A 22,768-nucleotide genomic window follows, 5' to 3' on the forward strand; every position below is an offset into this window, starting at 1 on the left:
TGGATGAAGCTGGAAACCATCATTCTTAGCAAACTATCACAAGAACAGAAAACCAAACACCACATGTTCTCATTCATAAGTGGGAGTTGAACAATGAGAACACACGGACACAGGGAGGGGAACATCAAATACTGGGGCCTGTCAGTGGGTAGGGGGCTATGGGAGGGAAAGCATTAGGAGAAATACCTAATGTAGGTGACGGGTTGATGGGTGCAGCAAACCAACAGGGCATGTGTATACCTATGTAACAAAACTGGACGTTCTGCACATGTATCACAGAACTTAAAGTATAATAATAATAAAAAATAGAAGGTAGGTACTCAGTAGTATGCCCCTACGGCTGCTCCCAGCTACCCTGATTAGTTAGTGCCCATTCTATTCCGGTTTGTTCGATATTTTGGCTCTCACGCATGTCTGCAGGAATATGTAGGGGGAGCAAACGTAGACACCAACTGTTATTCTGAATCAAGACGGATTTCTGTTGCTTTCACTTCGACTTTGTGGTGCACATATATGGTGTTTAAGTGAAATAGAAAGGCTTGAAATCACTCTGCTACTCTTTAGGAGACTAAAACATCATGGGGATTCTTCTGTCACCAATGTTCTGATGACCACAGCACCAGCACCATTATACTAAGGCCCAGAGAAGTCAGATGCCTCTACCTATTTTTTTGTTGATACATAATATTTGTACGTTTATGGGGCACATGTGATATTTTGTTACATGCATAGAACATGTCATGATCAAGTCAGAGTATTTTCAGTATCCATCACCCTCAAGTACTTCTCATTTGTATGTGCTGGGAAGGTTTTAAGTCCTCTTTTCTAGCTATTTTAAAATATACGATACATTGTTGTTAACTGTAGTCACCCTACTCTGCTATTGAACATTAGAATGTATTCCTTCTAACTGTATGCTTGTACTCATTAAGCAACCTCTCTTAATCCCCGCTTCCATCCACACACCCTTTCTAGTATTTGGTTATTATCATTCCACCCTCTGTCTTATATGATCAACTTTTTCAGCTTCCACATACAAGTGAGAACATGCAATATTTGTCTTTTTGGGCCTGGCTTATTTCAGTTAGTATAATGATCATCCATGTTGCTGCAAATGACATGATTCCACTCTTTTTTTCTTTTCTTTTCTTTTCTTTTGGATACCTCCACCATTGATTCATTCCTGGTTTGCTTGCCTCACCTCTCTGAAGTCTCTCCCCATAGTTGCTGGGCCAATAATAGAAACAAATTACAGAATACATCAGTAGTAGTGGCTATGGTGAACAAAGCAGGAAGTCAGAATCAGCAAAGCTGCTTCCTTTGTCAACCTTCGGCAAGTATTTGTCACACACAGGACCCTATATTATACTTCTTTGGATACAGAATAAGACCAGTAAGTGGCATATTTGAAAATTCTAGCCCTGTAGATCTGCTATTGAAGTGGGCTCATGGATAGAGCAACCCAATGAATTTTAGTAAATCCATTTGAAAATTAAGCTGAGAGATCCATAATATCATAAGTATTTCAATAAAGTTTAACTAAAATGTGCTTTAGGCTATTGTATGATATTGAAACATTTTCACCATACAATAGCACTGCTAAAACAAAATAGCATTGGCATGGCAGTCATATTTCATAAATGAAAACACAGTTTAATGATATGACATTGTATGAACTTAAAACTGATTTTTCAACGATCTTGTTTAAAGCAAGCTTTAATGCCCTTTGGCTTTCGGTTGTCAGCAGTCTGCCGTGTTTCATGTGTCACTGTGCCACGCAGTGAGATTTGTGTTTGAAACTTCTTAAGGCAGAGAGGGGGAACTAAAAGAGAGAACATATACTCCAGTGACTCAAAGGAATGATCTGGTTGTTAGAGCTCAGAATAGGACATTTTACCGAACATGCAAAATGTTAGTGATATAGGAACTGACACTTTTACTTTTTGGAGCAATAAATTTGATATTAACACTGGATCTATTAAGTTGTGTAATTCTATTGTGTTTTTGTGTCTTCATTTAAAACGAGGGGGTTAGGCTATATTCATGATAAATAAGAAAATATTTAAATAGAATCTTATTAATGGTTTTCAAGTCTTTCTTGAATATCAAGCTTTAAATGTTAATAGTCCATTAATACAGTAAAAAGGGCACCAATCTAGGATTCTAGTTGCAACCCTGCCATTGATTGGCTGTCTAAACTTGGGCAAATTACTTTTCTGGTCCTTAATTTCCTGGTTTAACGATTCTGTCCTATCATTCTGTCATTGTATTTTTTAATTCCATTGGCCTGCCTATGGTGAGAGCAAGGAGTATTCTTAGTCAATATTTTCACAAGTTTGAAGTTCTAATTAAGATGTAAGTTGTACATACGCTCAAAAATGATTAGAGGTAAGAAGTAGCCACGGGACGTCAAATATAAAGTATGCCTGTAATCTCCCCTTCTGGGACATACATTGTCTCCAGAAGAAATAAAGATAGAAAGTTACACATTATAGGGCTGGGCGCGGTGGCTCAAGCCTGTAATCCCAGCACTTTGGGAGGCCGAGGCGGGCGGATCACAAGGTCAGGAGATCGAGACCACGGTGAAACCCCATCTCTACTAAAAAAAAAAAACCAAAAAACTAGCCGGGCGCGGTGGCGGGTGCCTGTAGTCTCAGCTACTCCGGAGGCTGAGGCAGGAGAATGGCATAAACCCGGGAGGTGGAGCTTGCAGTGAGCTGAGATCTGGCCACTGCACTCCAGCCTGGGCGACAGAGCGAGACTCCGCCTCAAAAAAAAAAAAAAAAAAAAAAAAAGAAACACATTATAAACCATCATGGGTCATTGAGATATAGAAAGTTACATATTGTAAGCTATGATGGATCATTGTTTATAAAATCCAGCCAAAGAAATGTCGTGTTGCAAATTTGACTATTTCCACAGTACCCTACTAGGTGTCTGATACCTGGCTTGCCTATGATTTGCGAATTAATCCACATTTTAGTAATGAGCTTGTATTCTTAATCTGAATGTCGAAGCTTATAGAAATCATTTATTTTCTAAATATCCAGTAACAAACCTGTAAAGATTCTTCAGTCCAAGCAGAAACACATTAAGGAAAGAAAGCCCATTCTTTTGGGTAACTCCTTCATAACTGTTATTCATAGTACATTTTTTAGTATACTGAAATTCTATGTATCTTAATTTAATCCAGAAACTATATATTAGTGATTATTGGAGACTTAGATAGACAGAGGTACAGAGATGGGCAATATTATGGCAAATCAGCTTCCTTCTAACATATACTCATGCAAATAAAGTAATGAAGCACCAATACACAAATTTTTTTTTCTTTTGGTCTATCTATGTGTAAATGATGTATCATTCTGCAGATCCAGACAACAAAGCAGTCTGCTGCCATTGTTGATCAAAAGAAATAATTAAGTTGACATCCAAATCATTGAAGTATTAACTGGCCCCTGCATATGGTTAGCACCTCAATTCCATACTTCCTTGATGTGAAATCCCAAAGACCCCACCAGGAGAAATGGTGTCACTTGTGAAAGTGGATGACAGAACATTTCCTTTGAGGTTATCTGGGACACATTGTAATATGAGATGCTAAGAAAATTATTTTAAGATTAAATGATGGATTTGAATATTATTTATCAGCACTGCTACAGGCAATAGTTTTGTATAATATAATGTTCCAAGTAACATCTCTGTAGATAACATTCTTTTGATCTAAGCAGTATGTTGTGAGATGTGCCAAGCAATTATAAAATATTTACTGACTATAGAAGATACTTTTTTTCCCTTAGAAAAAAATTGATCTTGCATCCTCCCACTTCTATGAATGCTGCCTAAGGCTGTCACCTCAACTATTGCCTTAGAATTGGGAAAGTGTGAGCTGTATAACACATCATTCACCTTAACAGTAGTCCTCAGAGCCACCCCCATGCAATGGAGTTTTCCTTAGAGCGCACAGTTTTTCAAAAAGACATGTTGTAAGTATTAATGATAACAGGTTACCTATGTTTTTTCTTTTCTACTATCATGAAAGGCCTTGGAATATATTTTTTTCTCGTATGGCTTTTATTTTTAAACTATCAGCTGCCTTGCTATCTAAAATTTTAATAAACTATGTCAAAAAGTCTTTAATTCACTTGTTTTACTCTAAGTTTGATTTTTTTCCCCTCAGAATCAACTCTCTGCATTAGCTGAGTAGATATTGTGCAGCCCAGAAGTCATAAACTAGTGCCATCAGACCAGGTATATCCCATAGCCATGTTCATTTTACACTGAATAGTATTATTAAAAACATTGAATTGGATGCCAGCACTTTAAAAAACGAGGCAGATTTCACAGGAAAATTCTTGACTTCTGTCTTTTCTTTATTATGCTCCAATCTTCTTATTTCAAAGCTTAAAACTGACTCATGGTGCTCATTTCCATTGCAGCCTGGTCTCTGTAGGCTTTTGAGCTTTGGATCTTCAATCTAGACAGACAGAGCTATCATCTCATAAATGAACATTTGGGATAAATTATTGACTTAACATTTCATAAAATTTTATATATTGAGTTCAACAATGGTCTGAATATCCTTGGGACATTATACTTGACCTTTCTATCTGTTCAAACCCTACCTATCTATAAAAGCATCTCAAAATGAATCTCTTCCATTAACCTCTTCCTAATCCTAAACCTAGTAATCAGTAATTGAGAAATTTGGGTAAGGGCTAAAATGTAGAGATTAAGAAATACAAAGTACACTGTTAAAGTGTTTATGGTTCAGCAGGAAAGACAGTCATCAGAAATAATAATTACAATTATCAGCACTATTTTAATAACCTCTATCTATTTGGAATATTCTAAGTGCTAGGCATAGTAACGTTGTGCATGTCTATACCTGATATCTCTACTTTCTCACTTCCCATTTTCCCTTCACACCACTTCAGTCACTCCAGGTGCTTCACTGCTCTACTGAAACAGCTCTGTTGAAGACCATCAACATTATCCATCTTCCTAAATCCACTAGTCAGACTTCATGATGAGGGGCAAGTTATTAATATTTTCTTCCACAGTTTTCTCATCTGTAAAATTGTGACTAGAACATTATTTACCATGTGGGTATTGTACACACTAAATGGGATAATCTGTATGAACTCTTAAAACAATGTTTTGCAGATAATACAGGTATAACACATGTTAGCTGCTATTATTTTTATTACACAATTGCTGCTTATTTTTGCAGTGGCATTTGACACAGTTGGGCATTCCATTCTTCTTGAAGCGCTGTCTTTTCTTGGCTTACCTTTCATAACATTACAGTCTCCTGGTTCCCCTGTAATGGGACTGGCCTTGGTTTTCTCTGCTGGCTCCTTCTCTTGTCAGTCCTGCAAATGTTGAAGTGCTCGAGGGCTCAGTGCTGGGACCCCTTCTCATTCCTATCTACTCTTTCTCCATAGTAATCATAGATTTAAGTGCCATCTGTGCTCTTATGAATATTCAACTTCTATCTCCATCCTTGACTTTCTCTAAGCTTTAGACTTGTATAGCCAAGTGCCTTCTCAACATATCTATCAGGCATCCTTCATTGGAACTCCTAGTTTCCTTCACACATCTGTTCCTTCTGTTTTGACTCTTTATCCAGAGGTTCTGTTCTGCATAAAATAGCACAATGATTGTTTCTAAGTTTCAAATCACTCAGTCCATCTCTGTTGGTTGACAGATAGCTGTGAGCACTGTCATCCCTTTGGTTGTGTGATGGCTGATTACTCTCACTGCAGACTTGGAGAGCCAGAGCTCAACAGCAATCACAGTTTCCAACTATTCCCTGGGTTTATCACTTGCTACTCAAATTGTAGAATAAAAAAGGGTGATAATCACCAAAGATTTTTCACCATCAGGGGGCTCCAGTCAGGGATTTTATTTTGCCCTAGAAGATAGTTACCCTAAAGCTGTATCTTAGTTCGTATTCGTGTGCCATAAAACCAGCCAGTATAAAAAGTAAAAATGTTGGACTATAAAACCAGTTGTTTTGTCCATGTTCAATGGACTAATTAGTTGAAATAATTTTATTTTCTGATTGCCTTCTTGGATTAGTGCTGTGTGACTACAACCTATCAGAAGAAAAACCATCTCAAACTTGTCCTCAGAGCTCCATTCAAATCTCTGCTCAGATGCCACCCTATTAGGAAAGGTCCTGACCTGATCTGAAATGGCACTTCATCGGTCTATACTCAGGAGAGGAGAAGGGCTAAATATAGCCTATAACCTACTTTATTTTTCTTCTCATGTATTACATATTTACTTGTTGAGTTGTTGTGGTGGTGGTGGTTGATATCTGTCTCCCTCTTCAGGAGTGTAAACTTTGCAAGAAGAGGGGCTTCATATTTTGTGCTTCTATTGTATTCCCAGCACTTAAAACATTGGCTAATATATATTATGCTAATAATATTAGGCATACAATAAATAGAAATTTATAAGTGAATGAATCCTATTAATGTATAAAATGTATAAAAGTGTATGTTTTTTATACTTTCAGAGGACTCATCCTGCATTATTTCAACAACAAAAAAAACTAACACCATAGTTATATTTAAGGATGTAAAGAACCTGCCAATTATAAAGTTGCTTGTAGCTGCAGCTTACTTTATAAGAATTTTTAAAACATATAACAATGGAGTAGGTTAACTTTTATGAAGATAATTCTTCATATAAGCAAGATAAGCTTTGTGCACACACCATCTATGAAATTATTTTACAAAGAAAAGATAAAACTAGTATACGTTAAATCCGTCTTTGAGTTTACCTACATTAATAATGAGACATTCAGAGCCTTCTTTTACTCTTTGTTGATGATTCAAATATTTTGGGGATATTATCTCTGTGTAGATGCTGAAATTGATTGTCTTATAACTGGCATATAATACATACTGGAATTGGATCAAAAGCCATCACATCTGTGGTTTACACCATCCCTCCATTGGCATTGCTGGCCAGAGAGGTGCACTGGCATGACTTGGGATCTGATGTCACCTTCTTGTGTTAAGTGGTAGGGGAAAGAAAAGAAAAAATGTGAAACCAAAGTAGTCTATGAAGAATTGAAGTGATCATAGAAAACTTGAATTTGGGATGCTGACCCAGACCACTGATAATAGAAAAGGAGGGGAAAAGAAAAAAGCAAAACTCCCAAATTATTCAAAACATGCCATAACCTCTTTTCCCGTAGTCATCATGCTAAATGGGAGAGTTCCCCATACACCTAGCTCTCCTAGAATTAACACATTCTTCCCCAAATCTTCCCTTTTATGAAGTTTGTTTAAACTGAACAGTATCTGTTTACAAATGTGTAAGGTGTGGGTAAACTGGCAGTAAGATTTATATAGGTTGGCAAACCTCAGACACCATAGGCAGACTGGTCTGTGGGAGCAGTAATACTCCTGATTATTATCATGCAAGTTACTTATGGGGATAGCTCTTTTTGCCAAGTGAACCAGAGAACTGAAGAAGTTGTTTTGAATTGTCTTGTCTTTACCTCTCTCTCTCTTTCATATGTTTAGACAGTGTCAATGTCTGTAACGTGGGTGGGATTAGCAGTGCAGAAAAGAGAGAGAAGAGGAGCAAAATACAACCCAAAATTAAAAACTAAAGTAAGATTAAAGAGCACAAAATAACCATGAGAGTTCAGTTTTCACAGTTTTAAGGAGGTATTGAGAATTTTTAGAAATGATTGTATTTTATCATGATAATTATTAGTTTCAATGCTGGCCGAAGTGGATACTCACTGGAAGGCCAGTTTTGGAGCAGTCAAAAGTCAGAGTTGGGTCTAAAGAAAGAACACGGATGAATGAGTTTAAGGTGTTTTGGATGAGAGAAAGCAAGTTCTTACCAGTAGGAAACAAACAAAAAACCTTATTATCTCTTTGGAAAAAATGGGAAAGGATGATTTCCTGGAGGACTTGAAAGGAGCACCACCATTGATTTGACTGACATAATTTTCTGGTAAAAAGCCCTGAAAACCCTGTACACAGAGTAGCTAAAGGAAACATTTTTCAAGCTCACCTATTGAATTAATCTTAAAAGTATTTTACCAGCTTTTATTCTGTCTAATACATTCCTAATAGATTTTCTTTTGCACTTCCAAACAGGAGCCCTCTTTCCAGAATTTGCCATATTGAGTTTGTTATCTAAGCTTAGCACCATTCAGACTCAGAGCCATGTTGACCTAAAGTGCTTAATTGCAACTGAATATTTACTGGAGAAAGTCTGAAACTTCACTTTCAGAATATTTTTCAATATATTTCCCATTTATTCTGAGTACAGCACCATAGAGCGTACTAGGCCAAGAGCTTTCTTTATCTTCACCATAATCCAACCCTCTTGTTATCTTTAAAGCAAAACTCCTATTGAGGCAGGCAAGACTAAGGGTGCTGACTTCTGAATGGACTCAGCCATCCACCATTGCTCAGAAAAGGATGCCTGCAGAATTGACCACCAAATGCTCCCCAACTTGATTTATTTTTACAGCTCTTACAGATCTTTTCTAGCAATACTTTTATGAAACAAGAATTACTCTAATGGAAGATAATTTTTAAATTTCTTGGCAATATTAAATTCTTCTCCAAAAAGTCATTAATAGCTTTTTGGAGAAGCAGGGTGATGCAGACAAGATAAAATATTTAACTATCAAATTATGACCACAGAAAGGGAAAGCTGTGGACATTATCAGAAATCATAAGCACTGGTTGACTGAGGACTAAATTGTCAACACATCTTATGACGCTTCACTGGTTTTAGATGTGTTTCCACTTGTTCTACCTTTGGCCACTGCCAATATATATATATATATATATATTTTTTTAGATGGAGTCTCACTCTGTCACCCAGGCTGGAGTTCAGTGGTGCGATCTCAGCTCACTGCAACCACCACCTCCCAGGTTCAAGCAATTCTCCTGCCTCAGCCTCCTGAGTAGCCAGGATTACAGGCATGAGCCACCATGCCCAGCTAATTTTTTTTGTATTTTTAGTAGAGATGGGGTTTCACCACGTTGGTCAGGCTGGTCTCGAACTCCTGGCCTCAAATGATCTGCCTGCCTTGGCCTCCCAAAGTGCTGGGATCACAGGCGTGAGCCACTGCACCTGGCCCAATAAAAATTTATACTTCGGGTGGGAGTGGGTGATTGCAGTGTTTGCGAAATGTCTGTGTGAGTTTACCATAAGGAGAATGGCTTCGAAAGCTATGAATGCAAATGCAGAAGTGACTTCTGAGTAAATTGTGTCAGCCTGAATGCCCTTTCCTGGTGAACAGTTTTCTGTACCTTTTCTGAAATCACAGAATATTAAGTTGAAAGAAAGCATAGAGATGATCTCTTTTGACCCCTCTTTTTACAGGTATCTGAGGTTTAGTGCAAAGAAATGATTTGGTATAAATTAAATTTCCTGAGGATAAATCAGGAAAGACAATCACAAGCTCAAAAAGCATCACCACAGACCTAGTAAAAATGTGGGAGCTGTTCTAAGTGAACCAGCAGGTTGGGTAAAGAAAGAGGAGGCCTCCTTGATTTAGCCTTCCGGGTCACTCATGGGTAAGACCCAGGGTTTCTGCCAAACTCCCCTCTTTCTAAGTCATCCAGATCAGAAAGCAGTTCTTTCCTGGAGTGAAGGGAGAAAGAGAGAACTATTTTATTATTACCCTGTTCCTCTTCCTTCTAGTGCCTACCCACCTCAGATTCTCTTTGTCCAACTCACCAGTGTAGTTGCTTACACAGCTGAAACTACCTTTTTGTGAGTTGCTGTCTTTTGCTCTGTTTTCCCACACCTGCCATCACAGGCTCTTCTAATGATCCTTGTAGCTACAGCAGTGGAAAATCAGATACTTGTAAAAATGCATCTAGCAAACAAAGCTGAATTGGCACAGTTCGGAAAACATTTATTCCCTGAGGGTAAGGACCCACTCCCCCTTGTGAGAAGAAAAAGAAATAAAAAATGACAAGAAGAGAAAGTAATGGCCCGACAAATGATTGGTCAGCAATCATTTGTCAGTGAAATGTACCATTTTTGTGACAATAAATTTTGAAAGTGGGTGTATATTATTAAAAAATTTGTACAGGGCTTTTTTATCTGCAGCATTTATGAGATTTTAATCTAAATGTGTTTTTTTTTTTCTTCTCTTGTAGAAGTTCTCTTGCTGTGCTGCTGGATCCTCAGAAGTGTTCTGGAGATTGCCTCTTTGAAAGCGTAAGTGTAAAGTTTATTTGGCTTATTGTAGTTTCTTATTGTGGTTGCTTTTGATCCTCAGTGGTCTCGTCTCACCTTCCATACTAGAAAATTGCCTTTATTAGAATAGAGAAATCACCTGCAAGAAAAGCTGGCTTAAAAATTAGACATGAACCTTCTCAACTATATTTAATGTACATCTCAGAAAGGAAGTGGCCATGTTCCGCATAAAGGTACCCACACGGCTTACACAATGAGGCTAGTAGGGACCCCAGATGCATGTATGCACCAATTTTCCTGAAAATTCAACTTGACTATTTACATTTGAGTTTATACTTGACTTGGCTTATATTTCGTACAGCACCTAGCTGAGCATGAACAGGAAAGGGAAGCACTGAGGGGTGTACTTCTTTCGAAGCAGCAGTGTACGTGCTGTGCTGTACCCTATAACGGCATTCCTCTCATCCCATAAGTCTTTGTTTCTTCATCATTCTGTAGAAATACACAAATGCAAGAGGAAAGGCAGAATCCTTCCATGAAATAATGATGCAATATGCTGACTAATTTTTCCAAAGTGTCCTTAACATTTGAAACCTTCAAAAGAAAGAGTACTAGAGGTGGTCAAACAATGACTTTCAAATCTGTGTTTTCTGACCCGGATTCTCTCTCTACTTCCTGTTCTGGATGTCTTCCCTAGAGGAAATCATTATGATATGTGTCTGGGCTCTCAAACTCAGAATGTCCAAGTGGACTCATTGTTCATGCCACAGATCTAGTTCTTCCCAATCATTCCATTTTTCATAGTGTTTCTGCTCTCCTCTTATTTTTCTTTCTTTGAATTTTTTTTTATTTTTTAAATTTTGTGGGTACATGGTGGTTGTATGTATTTATGGGGTGCATGAGAGATTTTGATTCAGGCATGCAATGTGAAATGAGCACATCATGGAGAATGGGGTTTCCATCTCCTCAAGCATTTATCCTTTGAGCTACAAACAACCTAATTACGCTCTTTAAGTTATTCTAAAATGTACAATTATCTACTCTCCTTTTAGTTTGAATCATGATGAATTTTTCAACTCTAACTCATCCTTTTAATTAATCTGCCACTAAATTTTATGCTTATATAATCTTTTCTTTCAATTTCAGTGTAATCATACTAGCCTCATGATAATCTTACCTGCATTACTATAAAAACCTCCTAAACAGTCATCTCCCTATTATGATATCTCGAATTTTCAGTTCATTATAAATACCATTAAATTTATCTTCTAAAATTTCTGCTCTTGTCATATGATAGCCTTGCTCAAAGCATGAAGGATAATGTCCAAACTCTGCATACAGGCGTTTAAGAACTTTGTTGATCTGGTCCCAAGATTCATATCCAAACTCGATTTTTTTTTTTCTGTACAACATGAACTATTACACTAAACAAAGTCCTTACTGTCTCATGTATCCCCCTTTCTATGTCCATCTCATTATGCTCCTTACTTACAAGAAATGTCTCTACTCATCCCATCTCTGTCCAATTCCTACCCATTTCTTAGGATATAATATAAATCCAATTTGTCATATGAAGTATTCTTACCCATCTTTGCCCCACACTAATGTATAGATTTCTCTTGTGTTCAGATAAAATTAAGTACAATTTAACACCAAATTATTTTCTACTTCATGTGTATTTGTTGTTCAAGCTAAGTGGGTGCTTTTAGTGGCATTTTGTTTAGCCATCAAAGGCCACAGGTGCTCTATAAATGCCTTTAATTACCTTATCTTTATTTTTCCATATGCCACCAACTCATCCTCTTTTATGGGAACTATTTCATCCGGTAACCCCCATTTAATTGCTTTGCCTCATGCTTAGGTTTTTCCTCCATTAGAGTGACTACTACTGGACTTGTTCCCTGGATTTCAATTTGGTTTTCCCATTTATTATTCCTTTTAACCCCCATTAACCCACCTCCCTGCCTGAGTCACACTCAGAATGTTCTTTCTAGGTCAATTGCATTGGCTTCTGCCTGCCTCCACGACAGGCAGAGGAGATGACAGTAGATTTTATGGCCTTTCACTTGCTCAAACTATATAGTGTCATGCTGTGACCATAGTAAAAGCAAATAATGTTTTTTTGATTGACTCACTGGGCCTGTAGAAAAGATTTTTGTTTTTATCAACACAGCTTTACCACCCCTACCTTATCCACAGATAATCCCTTACTTTTCATTTTTTTAAATGTTTGATTTACTTTTTAATATTAGTCAATTTTTCAAAGATAAACTTTGGCATTTTTCATTTGCATTCATTCTAATTCATGCATAATAAATGTAACACAGAATTTCCTTCTTCTCTTGTTTTTATTTTTATCGAGGCTAAATTCATATAACATAAAATTAGCCATTTTAAAGTGTATAATTTAGTAGCATTTAGTACATTCACAATGGTGTGCAATCATCACTACCTTAAAGTTTTAAAACATTTTTGTCATCTCCAAAGGAAACCCAATATCCATTAAATAGTCTCTTCACATTTCCGTCCTTCCCCTAGCCCCTGACAAACACTAATCTGATTTCTGCCTCTAAGAATTTACAAATTCTAGATATTTCATATAAATTGAATTATACAATACAGACTTTTGTGTCTGGACTCTTTTACTTAACATGATGTTTTCAAGGGCCATCTACACCAGTGGATATGTGTCAGTAATTTTTTCCTTCTTAATGACTGAATAGTATTCCATTATACGGATATGCTACACTAGTGTGGTTTTCTTAATTTGATTTTTTGATTGATTATTGCTCTTGTACTGAAATACAATTGTTTTTGTATGTTGATCTTGTATCCTACAACTTTACCAAATTTGTCTTTTTTGTTTTGTTTTCTGTGGATTCTTTAGGATTTTCTATAGCTAAGATCATTTCATCAGCAAATATTCTTGCCTCTTCCTTTTTAATTTGAATGTCCTTTATTTCTTTACTTGCCTAATTGATCTTGCTAGAATTTACAATACAGTGTTGAATAGAGGTAATGAATATGTGCATCCTTGTCTTTTTCCTGACCTTAGGGGGAAAGCTTTAGTTTTTTCACCACTGTATATGATGTTAACACTAGCTTTTTCATAAATGCCCTTTATGTGCTTGAGGAAGTTCCCTTCTGTATCTACTGTATTATAGAGTGATATTATCATGAAATAGTATTAGATTTGTTTGAATACTTTTTCTGCACCAATTAAGATGACTATGTTTTTTCCTCTCTTCATTCTACTAATGTGATATATTGCATTGATTGGTTTTGTTTTTTTAACCACCCTTGCATTTCAGGGACAAATGAAATGCAAGAATGGTTCAACAAAAGAAACCACTTGGTCATGATATATGTATATTATATATATATATCTTATATATATGATATATATATCATGAGAATATATATCAGAAAACCACTTGGTCATGTTATATATACATAATCCCTCTGATATGCTGCTGGATTCATTTTGCAAGCATTTTGTTGAGAATTTTTACATCTTTATGCATATGGCATATTGGTCTATAGTTTTCTTTTTTTGTGATATCTTTATCTGGCTCTGATATCAGGATAATGTTGACCTCATAGAATGAGTTGGAAATTATTCCTTCATTTTTTGGAAAAGTTTGAGAAGGATTGGTATTAACTCTTCTTTAAGTGTGTTTGGTAGAATTCATCAGTGAAGCCATCTGGTCAGGGACTTTTCTTTGCTTGGAGGTTTTTGATTATTGATTCAATCTCTTGTTGTAGGTCTGCTCAGATTTTCTATTTCTCTTTAAACAAATTTGGTAGCTTCTGTGCTTCCAGGATCCCTTACTATTATTCTTCATCACATTTTACTTTTTTCTTCCATCTTCAAAGATTAAATCAAGCTGAAGTTCAAAGAAGAGATGCTCCCTCTCTGAAAGTAAATCTAAATGGAAATATGCTAACAGAAGTAAGCCAATTTCTTCACTGAAACAAACCAAATAAGACAAAAGAATATCTCTTTCTTTCATATAATAAATGCTCCTTAATTATATGTTCCCCATGCTTTAAAACAAAATTTAAAACAAATCCACCGATTTGACCTTTCAAAGCCTTTTTTAAACCTATTTTTTTCTAGAAAGATGAATTGTCCTGAAATTCTAGGTGAAAAAAGCATTCAGTAGTTATGCAATGAATTTTTGTTAGGGAACTCAGAATACAATTGCTCCAGTCCTTCTCATGTTGCCTCCCCTAGAAATTCTGCAGCACCTTTGTATGCATATCCAGATATATTCCTGGAAGAGCAGAAAGGGTGTGTGTGTGTGTGTGTGTGTGTGTGTGTGTGTGTGTGAAAGAGAGAAAAGTAGACACTTTATTTGTGATTATTAGTCACTCTAAGAATAGGTAGAGTTTAGTCCAGACAGTACTACCCATACCCCAAAAACTGTCTTCCGATAACTTACATCTTCATTACTTTCTCTATATATTCATTACCTCTTATAACCTGAATCACTGAATTATCTTTTAACCTGTGCAGTCAACATAGTTATGTTTCTTCATTCAGAGAAAAAAAGAGATAAGTGCTGAGTTAACCACACACAGCCAGCTGCTTCTTTTCCAAGTTCATTCATTCAGTAAACTTTTATTGAACACCTACTATGTGCCATGTGTTCATTATGTTGGACTTTGAATACACAATGTTTAACAAAACAGACATGTTCTGTCAAAGATTCAGCCCATGACTCCTTTTATCAAAGACTCAGTTCATGAGAATCTTACTTTTACCACGTGCTGAGTTCAATAGTGTAGTTGAACAACAGTTGAAGGCTCACATACCCTTGGAAGTTAAATAGTAATTCAACAACGACCCTAGAGTTCTGCTCCCCGGGAAACATTTAATGGTGTTACCCAGGAAGTATCATGACACCTTACAAAGGGGCATCTGTTTGCAACTCCAACCCTGACAAAGAAGCAATTCTTCCTGCCAAAGGGAATAGAAAAATCCCTTCTCTTTGCCCCAGCACACCCCACACCACTGATCAAGCAGAGAATTCTGAATGCTTACAATAGACAGAAGGCTGCAGGGTCAACCAAACTCACAAGAGCCACCCCAGGGGTTAACAAGGAAAGCAGGAAGCCAACATTTTGCTGAACATATTGGGGGGAAGCAAAACCTTGAAGCCACTGACAGAGGCTGTACCCGGCACAATCTCAACAGTCAAGAGTGAGATAATCTAAGACAGCTAAGAGCACAAAAAGGAGAAAGCAGCCAATCTCAGGACCGACAGCCTGGGAAAAGAGTGGTCCTGGCTAAAGAAAAGATGACCAGCAGAGCCAAAGCCAGACAAGCTTGTTCTTGTTTTAGTGGTGTGGAATTGTGGCCAGCCCTAGGATTGAATTCTAGCTCTGCCACTATCCCACTGTGACATTGTGTAGCTTACTGACCCTCTCTGAAACTTAGATGTTTCATCTGTAAAACAAGCTTACAACATTGTGAGAATTAGAGAAAACGACTGTAATGTAGACATTCAATAAATAGCAGCTAGTTTTATTCTGAAGTATGTGTTCATTCATCACAGATGAATTCCTCATTAGTCTTCTTAAAGTTCCAACCATATCTTTTGTTGTTAAGAGTCTGGTGTGAAATCAGGATGCCTAGGTTACAGATTCCTTTTAAATGATTTATTTCTGCTTAAATGTGGTACACCTTATGATACCCTTACTACATATTAATGATATATTTATCTGTATACCTCATGTCTCCCACTTCCTGCACCCTGTATAATAGATGCTCTTTCAGGCCAGACCCATGTCTCATTCATCTTTGTCCCCAGTGACTGTGGTAGTTTTTGCACATAGTAGGTATGCTACATATAAATATTTAACATTCTGTATGTCTTTCTTTTTATCGCTTCATGACACATTTTCATACATCTTTTAACTTAAAAAGTCATACCATAAGGCCGGGTGCGGTGGCTCACTCCTGTAATCCCAGCACTTTGGGAGGCCGAGGCGGGCAGATCACAAGGTCAGGAGATCGAGACCATCCTGACTCACACGATGAAACCCTGTCTCTACTAAAAATACAAAAAATTAGCCGGGCGTGGCGGTGGGCACCTGTAGTCCCAGCTACCTCGGGAGGCTGAGGCAGGAGAATGGCATGAACCTGGGAGGCGGAGCTTGCAGTGAGCTGAGGTCACGCCACTGCACTCCAGCCTGGGCAACAGAGCAAGACTCTGTCTCCAAAAAAAAAAAAAAGAAAAGAAAAGAAAACAAAAGTCATACCATAAGAAAAAAACATAAGAAGTTGTGGATTTATGTGGATGTGTATGGACACGTATGCACATACGTGTGTGTCTTATGGGTAGAAAAAGAAAAACCACCTCACCTATTAATACTTGAGTACACATCCTAAGGATTTGTGGAGAATACCTTTCTCATTTATTAAAGGGAATATCTACAAATGGAGTTCATAAAAATATGTATATATGTTAAATGCCAATGATAGTAAAAGCACATAAAGAAGACTCTTCTCCTGTGCTTCAAAAATAAAATGTAGTCATTTAATTTGTGTGGCAGTTGTTGATTTATCACCTAAAAAGTATTTAGTACAAAAAGGTCTGAAGAAATTAGGATTCAAAACAGCAGGCAGCTACCCAATTGTGGTCAATGTGGACATTAACCACAGTGCTTTATTTCCTAATCATTATTGCTAATTTTAGTCTTCAGGCTTATATATAGCAGTTTTAAAAACCCGAAAATTCCATGAGTTCTTTTGTTAAAACTCAGCCTTGCCCATGATGATCTCACTGTTAATTATTTTTTAATAAGTAGCTTCACTCCAAGCATCCGAGAACCTGTTTGAGCTGCCAATGTTAAAAGATAGAAATTGCAGAAAGAGCAGCAATATCTCTCTGGAATCACAGAATTATCAAGGCTTCCAAAATGAAAGGCTTTAGAGGTCAACGGGCTCAACTTCCTTCCCTGCGAACTGCATTCCTTCACCATGATATTTACAGGAGATGTTTCAGGCTCATGCTCCTAATAGGCTTCCCCATTTGCCAAGCAGTAGCTGCACCCAGTGTCGAGGGTCTATGCTTCAATCTCCTTAACACCACAAGCATTAAAGTATCAAAACCACCTCAGTAGCTAAAAGGTGCATATATATGTGCCACCACTGCCAGTGCCCTGCTGGGAGTTCCCTAGTTGGCTCCATTTAGTCCTCCTTTGCTCAGTTCATCACCAGCAGCCATCCACGGTCCCACCATGCATTCTTCAGTCTTAGGAGTTATTTTTCTGAGCTGTTGAAGTTACCTATTCAGAGTAGATCTGTGGGATTGGTAGGCAAAGGCTTGAATATGACTCCAGCTAGACAGGAAACAGAAGATGCCAAGCTGGCTTCCTGAATGGACCATCTTGAAGGGCAGTACAGTGGTGGTTAAGGTGTGGCCTCTGGAGTCAGGTTGGCTGGTTGACATCCGGGCTTCAGCGCTTGTTACACCTTGGGTATGTCACTTTTTGTGCCTCTATTTTCTCTTCCAGAAAATGGAAATAATAAGAGCACTTATTGGATTATGTGAAGATTAAATGAGCTAATACTCATAACACACTTAGACTGCAAGGCATTTAGAATATATTTGATAATAATACTATCTCCTATTAGTCTCTCATCGGGTAGAACTAAAGAAGAAACTAACTCCTTATTACCAGCTTCTACTGTGTAGGCAAGTTGTGGTGCTGGCTGTTCAGGCTGACCTCTGAGACCTCACCCTGTGAAATCTATTCCAGGCTTTCTGCTCTGCACTTCTCCCAGCCTAGGAATGAGTGAGAAGGGGGAGCTAAAAACTAGCTCTGAAAGTCTGCGTCAGAATGTTCTCTCTTTTGCCAAACTCACCTGCTTTTTGTTTTCTCTCTCTCTTTTTTTTTTTTTTTTTTTTTTGAGACAGGGCCTCACTGTGCCACTCAGGTTGCAGTACAGTTGCTCAGTCACAGCTCCCTGCAGCCTCTTGGGCTCAAAGGATCATCTTGCCTCAGCCTCCCAAGTAGTTGGAATAACAAGGGTGCACCACCACGCCCAGCTAATTTTTAAAACTTTTTTGTAGAGACAGGATCTTGCTTTGTTGTCCAGGCTGGTCTCGAACTCTTGGCTTCAAGAAATCCTCCTACCTCAGCCTCCCAAAATGCTGAAAATAAAGACATAAGCCACAATGCCCAGCCTCTTTCTTTCTTTTTCTTGTTTTTTTTTCCACTTAACTTTAGACTATAATTTTTGACTCTCAGATTCAGTAATATCTTTTATATTCCTTCTACCCCAGGTAACTACCTACTAAATCAGTAGTTAGTGCCTGTAATTATCTGGGAAGGATAATGAAGGCCCACATAAGAGAATGAATGAACAAATCCCATGAATAAAGGGGAGGTAAAGGAATTGATTAATATTCCCTGTAACAATATTCTATGGTATAAATCCAGAACTACACTTCTTCTTAGAGATTTATACTAATATCTTATTCTTCGAACCTACTTAATCTTGATTTTTTTTTTTTTTTTTTTTTTTTTTGCTACACTGAATGAGATACACAAATTCCATTTGAATGCAGCACAAATTATTGGCTACATATGTTTTTAAGTTGGATCTTGAAACAAGCAGGAAGATTAACAAGACTGCCTGTCTCTGTAATGTAGGGTCTCAACACACAACTCTAGGGCTGGCATGTGTACTGAAATTTCATAATATAACTCAGCAGAGCAGAAATTAACTCAGTGAAGGAGGCGAGCATTCAAGAGCTCAGAGGAAAAGTAAAACTGAAGAAAGAACCTGAACATTTGACCTCACTCAAAGCAACCACAAATAACACTGACTAAATTTTATCATGCAAACTTAAAAATTAATAATTTAGAGCCTGAAAATCAACATCTTGTTACATGTACATAGAAATTGTGAAATCACATGGAAATAAAATAACACCCATAGCAAGGGAGCTCAGAAAGTGTATTTAGGGCATTGGAAATTTACTTTCAGTTGGAACATGAGAATTCATTTAAAATTGTTCATTGACAGCTTGTAAATAATTTTTCCTATCTTTATCTGTGTGGTACAGATGGGAGGCTAACATCTTCCAAATTCATTTCTCAGTTATACATATGTGTAAATTGACCTGTGAAAACTATAAATTTTATGCATGTGTTTTATTAAATTCTGTCACAATTGTTATTAGTACTGATTTTATATTGTCTAGTACTCGTAGAAATTGACAATGTAGGCCTGTGAGTTAGTCAAAAGACTTTTAAATGTCTGATCAAGTGGCAGCAAACTAATGAAAATGCCTGAGCATATAAATATCCATGCACATACACACCACTAGCATTTTTATTCATGTAAAAATGTATTCAATTTAGAAAGTATCGAAGTATTCCATACGTTGTGTCAGCCCCTCTGGAACGCCTCTTCTCCTGATGACAGTGACCGTCTCGCTGTCTGTCTGTTTAGGTATCTGTCTAGTGGACTCAGATGCGGTGTCCTTTTCCCATCCCATACACATCTTCCAGATTTATGTGAGGACAGAACGTTGGGCTTTCTAACACAGTAGAGGCCTTCAAACTGAAAACCACTTTGTAATCTTCCTCCTGCCCATAATTTTCCTATTTACAGAGTGCCCTCCGACTCTCCTAAGTTCTAATAGAGCTCAGTTTCACTTCTGAGAAGGTAATCATTCTTTGGGCTTCCTTATGTTTCAACACTTGTATCTAATCACAGTAGATTCATGGAAACTTGATGGTAAAGAGCAAAAACAAGCAAAGTGACCACAGCAAATGTAGGCATAATGCTCATTGTTGAAAAGAAAAATTTTCAGGACCTTTTTTCTTTAAGAATTGTACTTAGTAGAGTTGAATTATTTTTACAAAGTATTAACAACATTTCCAATCCTGTTTTACATGCATTTTCCTGAAAACTCTAAAGAATCTAAATTTAAACCACTATGATATTAAGGAAGAAGAATTATATTTACTGTATCTTGTGCTTCAAGCATGTAATTGGAAAGAAAAAGGCATCAAAAATGACAATAATGACAAGGCATTCAGGCATTTAATTGGCATATTTGAAAGTTGTGACTTATACTGGATTAGCTGTCCTACACCTTATTGTTGGTAAAGCAAAGGAAAACCAATTACAGTGTGTAATCTATACCAAATTGGAACATATTCACTTAATAAATACTTGATTTTGGCACTTTCCTAGTATATTTAGTGTCTGGATTTGGGGGAGAGGTGGAACCCCTCTACCCCAGTGATTTTTTGTCTAGATTTTTTGAATAGATTTTTTGTCTAACTAGAGAAATAATGGTATTCAACAAATACTGAGAACCTATATTTGTTATGCACAGTGCTGGCAGCTATAGATGCCATAGTGAAGAAGACAGAGCTCACCCTCTAGTGAGGAGAGAAATCAGGAAAGAGGCATCTTCAAAAGAGTATAATAAAGGGCTATGATAGGGAAAAAATGATTTTTCAACGGGTCGAGAGTGGTACCATTCTCTGAGATAGGCAACATTGGGAAATGGAAGTGTGCTTACTGGGGAGTGCAGGAAGATGTATCCAGTTTGAGAGCAGTTCCTTTGAGATACCCAGGGGATATTCAAATGGAGATGTCTGGTGGACAATTGATTTTGCAAATTTTAAAGCTAAAGAGATACTTGAGCTGAAGAATAAGATCTAGGGAATTATCAGCTTTTGATCATTGAATCCTCAGGACTGGCTGAGTTCAACAGGGGAGAGTATTTTTCAACAGAGAGAAAAATAGACGGCCCATGAAAGAAACCTTAAGGGTCACTACCATTCAATGGGTGTGCTGGGGAAGGGAAGCCTGCAGGACAGCCTAAAAGGGGCATTATCAGTGGTGAAAGACACTACCGGCATGTCCCCACAGTCCAGAGGGGGCAGGGATCACCCTGCTGATGTAGGTAGTCATCTATTACATCTGCTTGGAATTCATAGAAAATTTTATCAGATAAATTTGGTTTCTAGTGTGAAACATAATATTTATCAAATCGGGACAAATATCTAATTATTCAGTTACCAAGACTTTATAACCAAGGAACAAGTAGTGTTCTGTTTAGGTGTCAGGCTAGTGGACTGACAGTGATCAGTACCTATCAATAACGATAGGTACTGTGGTGTGTAAGGTTTTTTTGAACCCCTCCTAAACCTTGTCAGGACATTTGCCAGTAAACATCAATTTAAATTAATGTGGTATATTTAATAAGAACGTATAATATAAAAATCATTAAGCATTATTTTATTAGTTTCAAATTGATATGAGCCCCTCAAGTATTTTGATGACCCAAGCATACAGTATTATTTTTCATACTCTCTAGATGAATCAAAATCTATTCATTTGTCTTAAGACCCAGGGAATATTTGAGAACAGTGGGTAGAATTAGGAAGAGATTCATTCCAACCAATATAAAAGATAAATTTCTAACAGTAAGTGTTGCCAAAGATAAAAGGCTAAGTTCCCTATTGTTTTCATAAACCAGCAACTATTTGGTAAGTATGTGCTATGTGCCTACAACTATTATAAGTTCTGGAGAAAAGGTATGAACAAGATAGACAGTGCTCCTGCACTTGCGAGGCTTCCGTTCTAATTGAGGGAGACAGAATATAAACACAATTAAAAATCTAAACATGTAAGAAAAAAACATCAAGTAGTAAATGCTATTGAGAGAATTGAAAAAGAATGCTGTGATTATACATGGCTTATTAGATGCTGGTAGAAAAAACATCCCCCCAAAATGGAGAAATTGATGATTTAGTGAGAGAGGACGTTTAATTAGGAATGAAGTTTTTAAAAAATTAAAAGAGATTGGATCCAAATCCCAGGTTGAAGAATTGGCCTTTATAGAACAACCTCATCATAATAACAAAAGAGAGGAACTATTTGCTCCTGAGAACAGATTATGTGCCTCTCTTCCTAACTCCACTTTCAGAGGCTTCATGTTGGTCTCCTGAAATTAGTATTTATACCATTGAAATTGGCAAATTATAGAAATAAGGGCTTTTAATTTTTTTGGACTACTGTTATATATTTAACAACACATTAATGGGAACTGTACGAATAGGTTGACATAGTTCATCATAGGAAGATGGGTCATTTACTGCCTCATATTTACTTATTTTTATGAAGTATAATGCAAGGTAATTAGCAAAAGGAAAACTGATTATAGTGTATAATATGACATAGGAGTGACATATAGGAGATTTGAGGCATTTAAATAAAATCTGGATAGTTGCTGTTAATCAAGACCATATAGATTTGTGTATCTGGTAAAACTTTGAACTAGATGATACCAACAGACCTACCAAACTCTAAGACGATATGATTTTTATCATAAAGGTGATTGCTAAGAAACAACAAATTCTACTTTTTGTCTCGAGTTTTATAAATATGAATATAAGAATCACTTGCCACTTTTCTTATTTTAGTTATCACTACTATTCAATTGCACACTAAGTTTCAGTTTGAAAAGTCTGTAATTCTACGATTTAGAACTTAACTGCAATTTGGAAAAACCAAAAAACCAACTCA

At 37.0% G+C, this 22,768-nt stretch overlaps 1 protein-coding gene across 9 annotated transcripts in view; it reads left to right on the forward strand.

Moving 5' to 3' along the window:
* Window positions 1-22,768, forward strand: part of B3GALT1 (beta-1,3-galactosyltransferase 1) — a 556,028-nt gene that overhangs the window by 343,231 nt on the left and 190,029 nt on the right. For 8 of the 9 annotated variants that reach the window (XR_002516404.2, XM_031651817.1, XM_031651818.1 and 5 more), the window contains one exon: window positions 10,161-10,221. The gene's annotated coding sequence lies outside the window, so the exon portion shown is untranslated. Of the gene's footprint in view, window positions 1-3,800; window positions 8,829-10,160; window positions 10,222-22,768 lie in introns of those variants that run through there. The other variant, XR_004176706.1, reaches the window with a different exon arrangement.

The sequence above is a fragment of the Papio anubis genome, chromosome 10, assembly GCF_008728515.1.
Source record: "Papio anubis isolate 15944 chromosome 10, Panubis1.0, whole genome shotgun sequence".
Taxonomy (NCBI): Eukaryota; Metazoa; Chordata; class Mammalia; order Primates; family Cercopithecidae; genus Papio; species Papio anubis.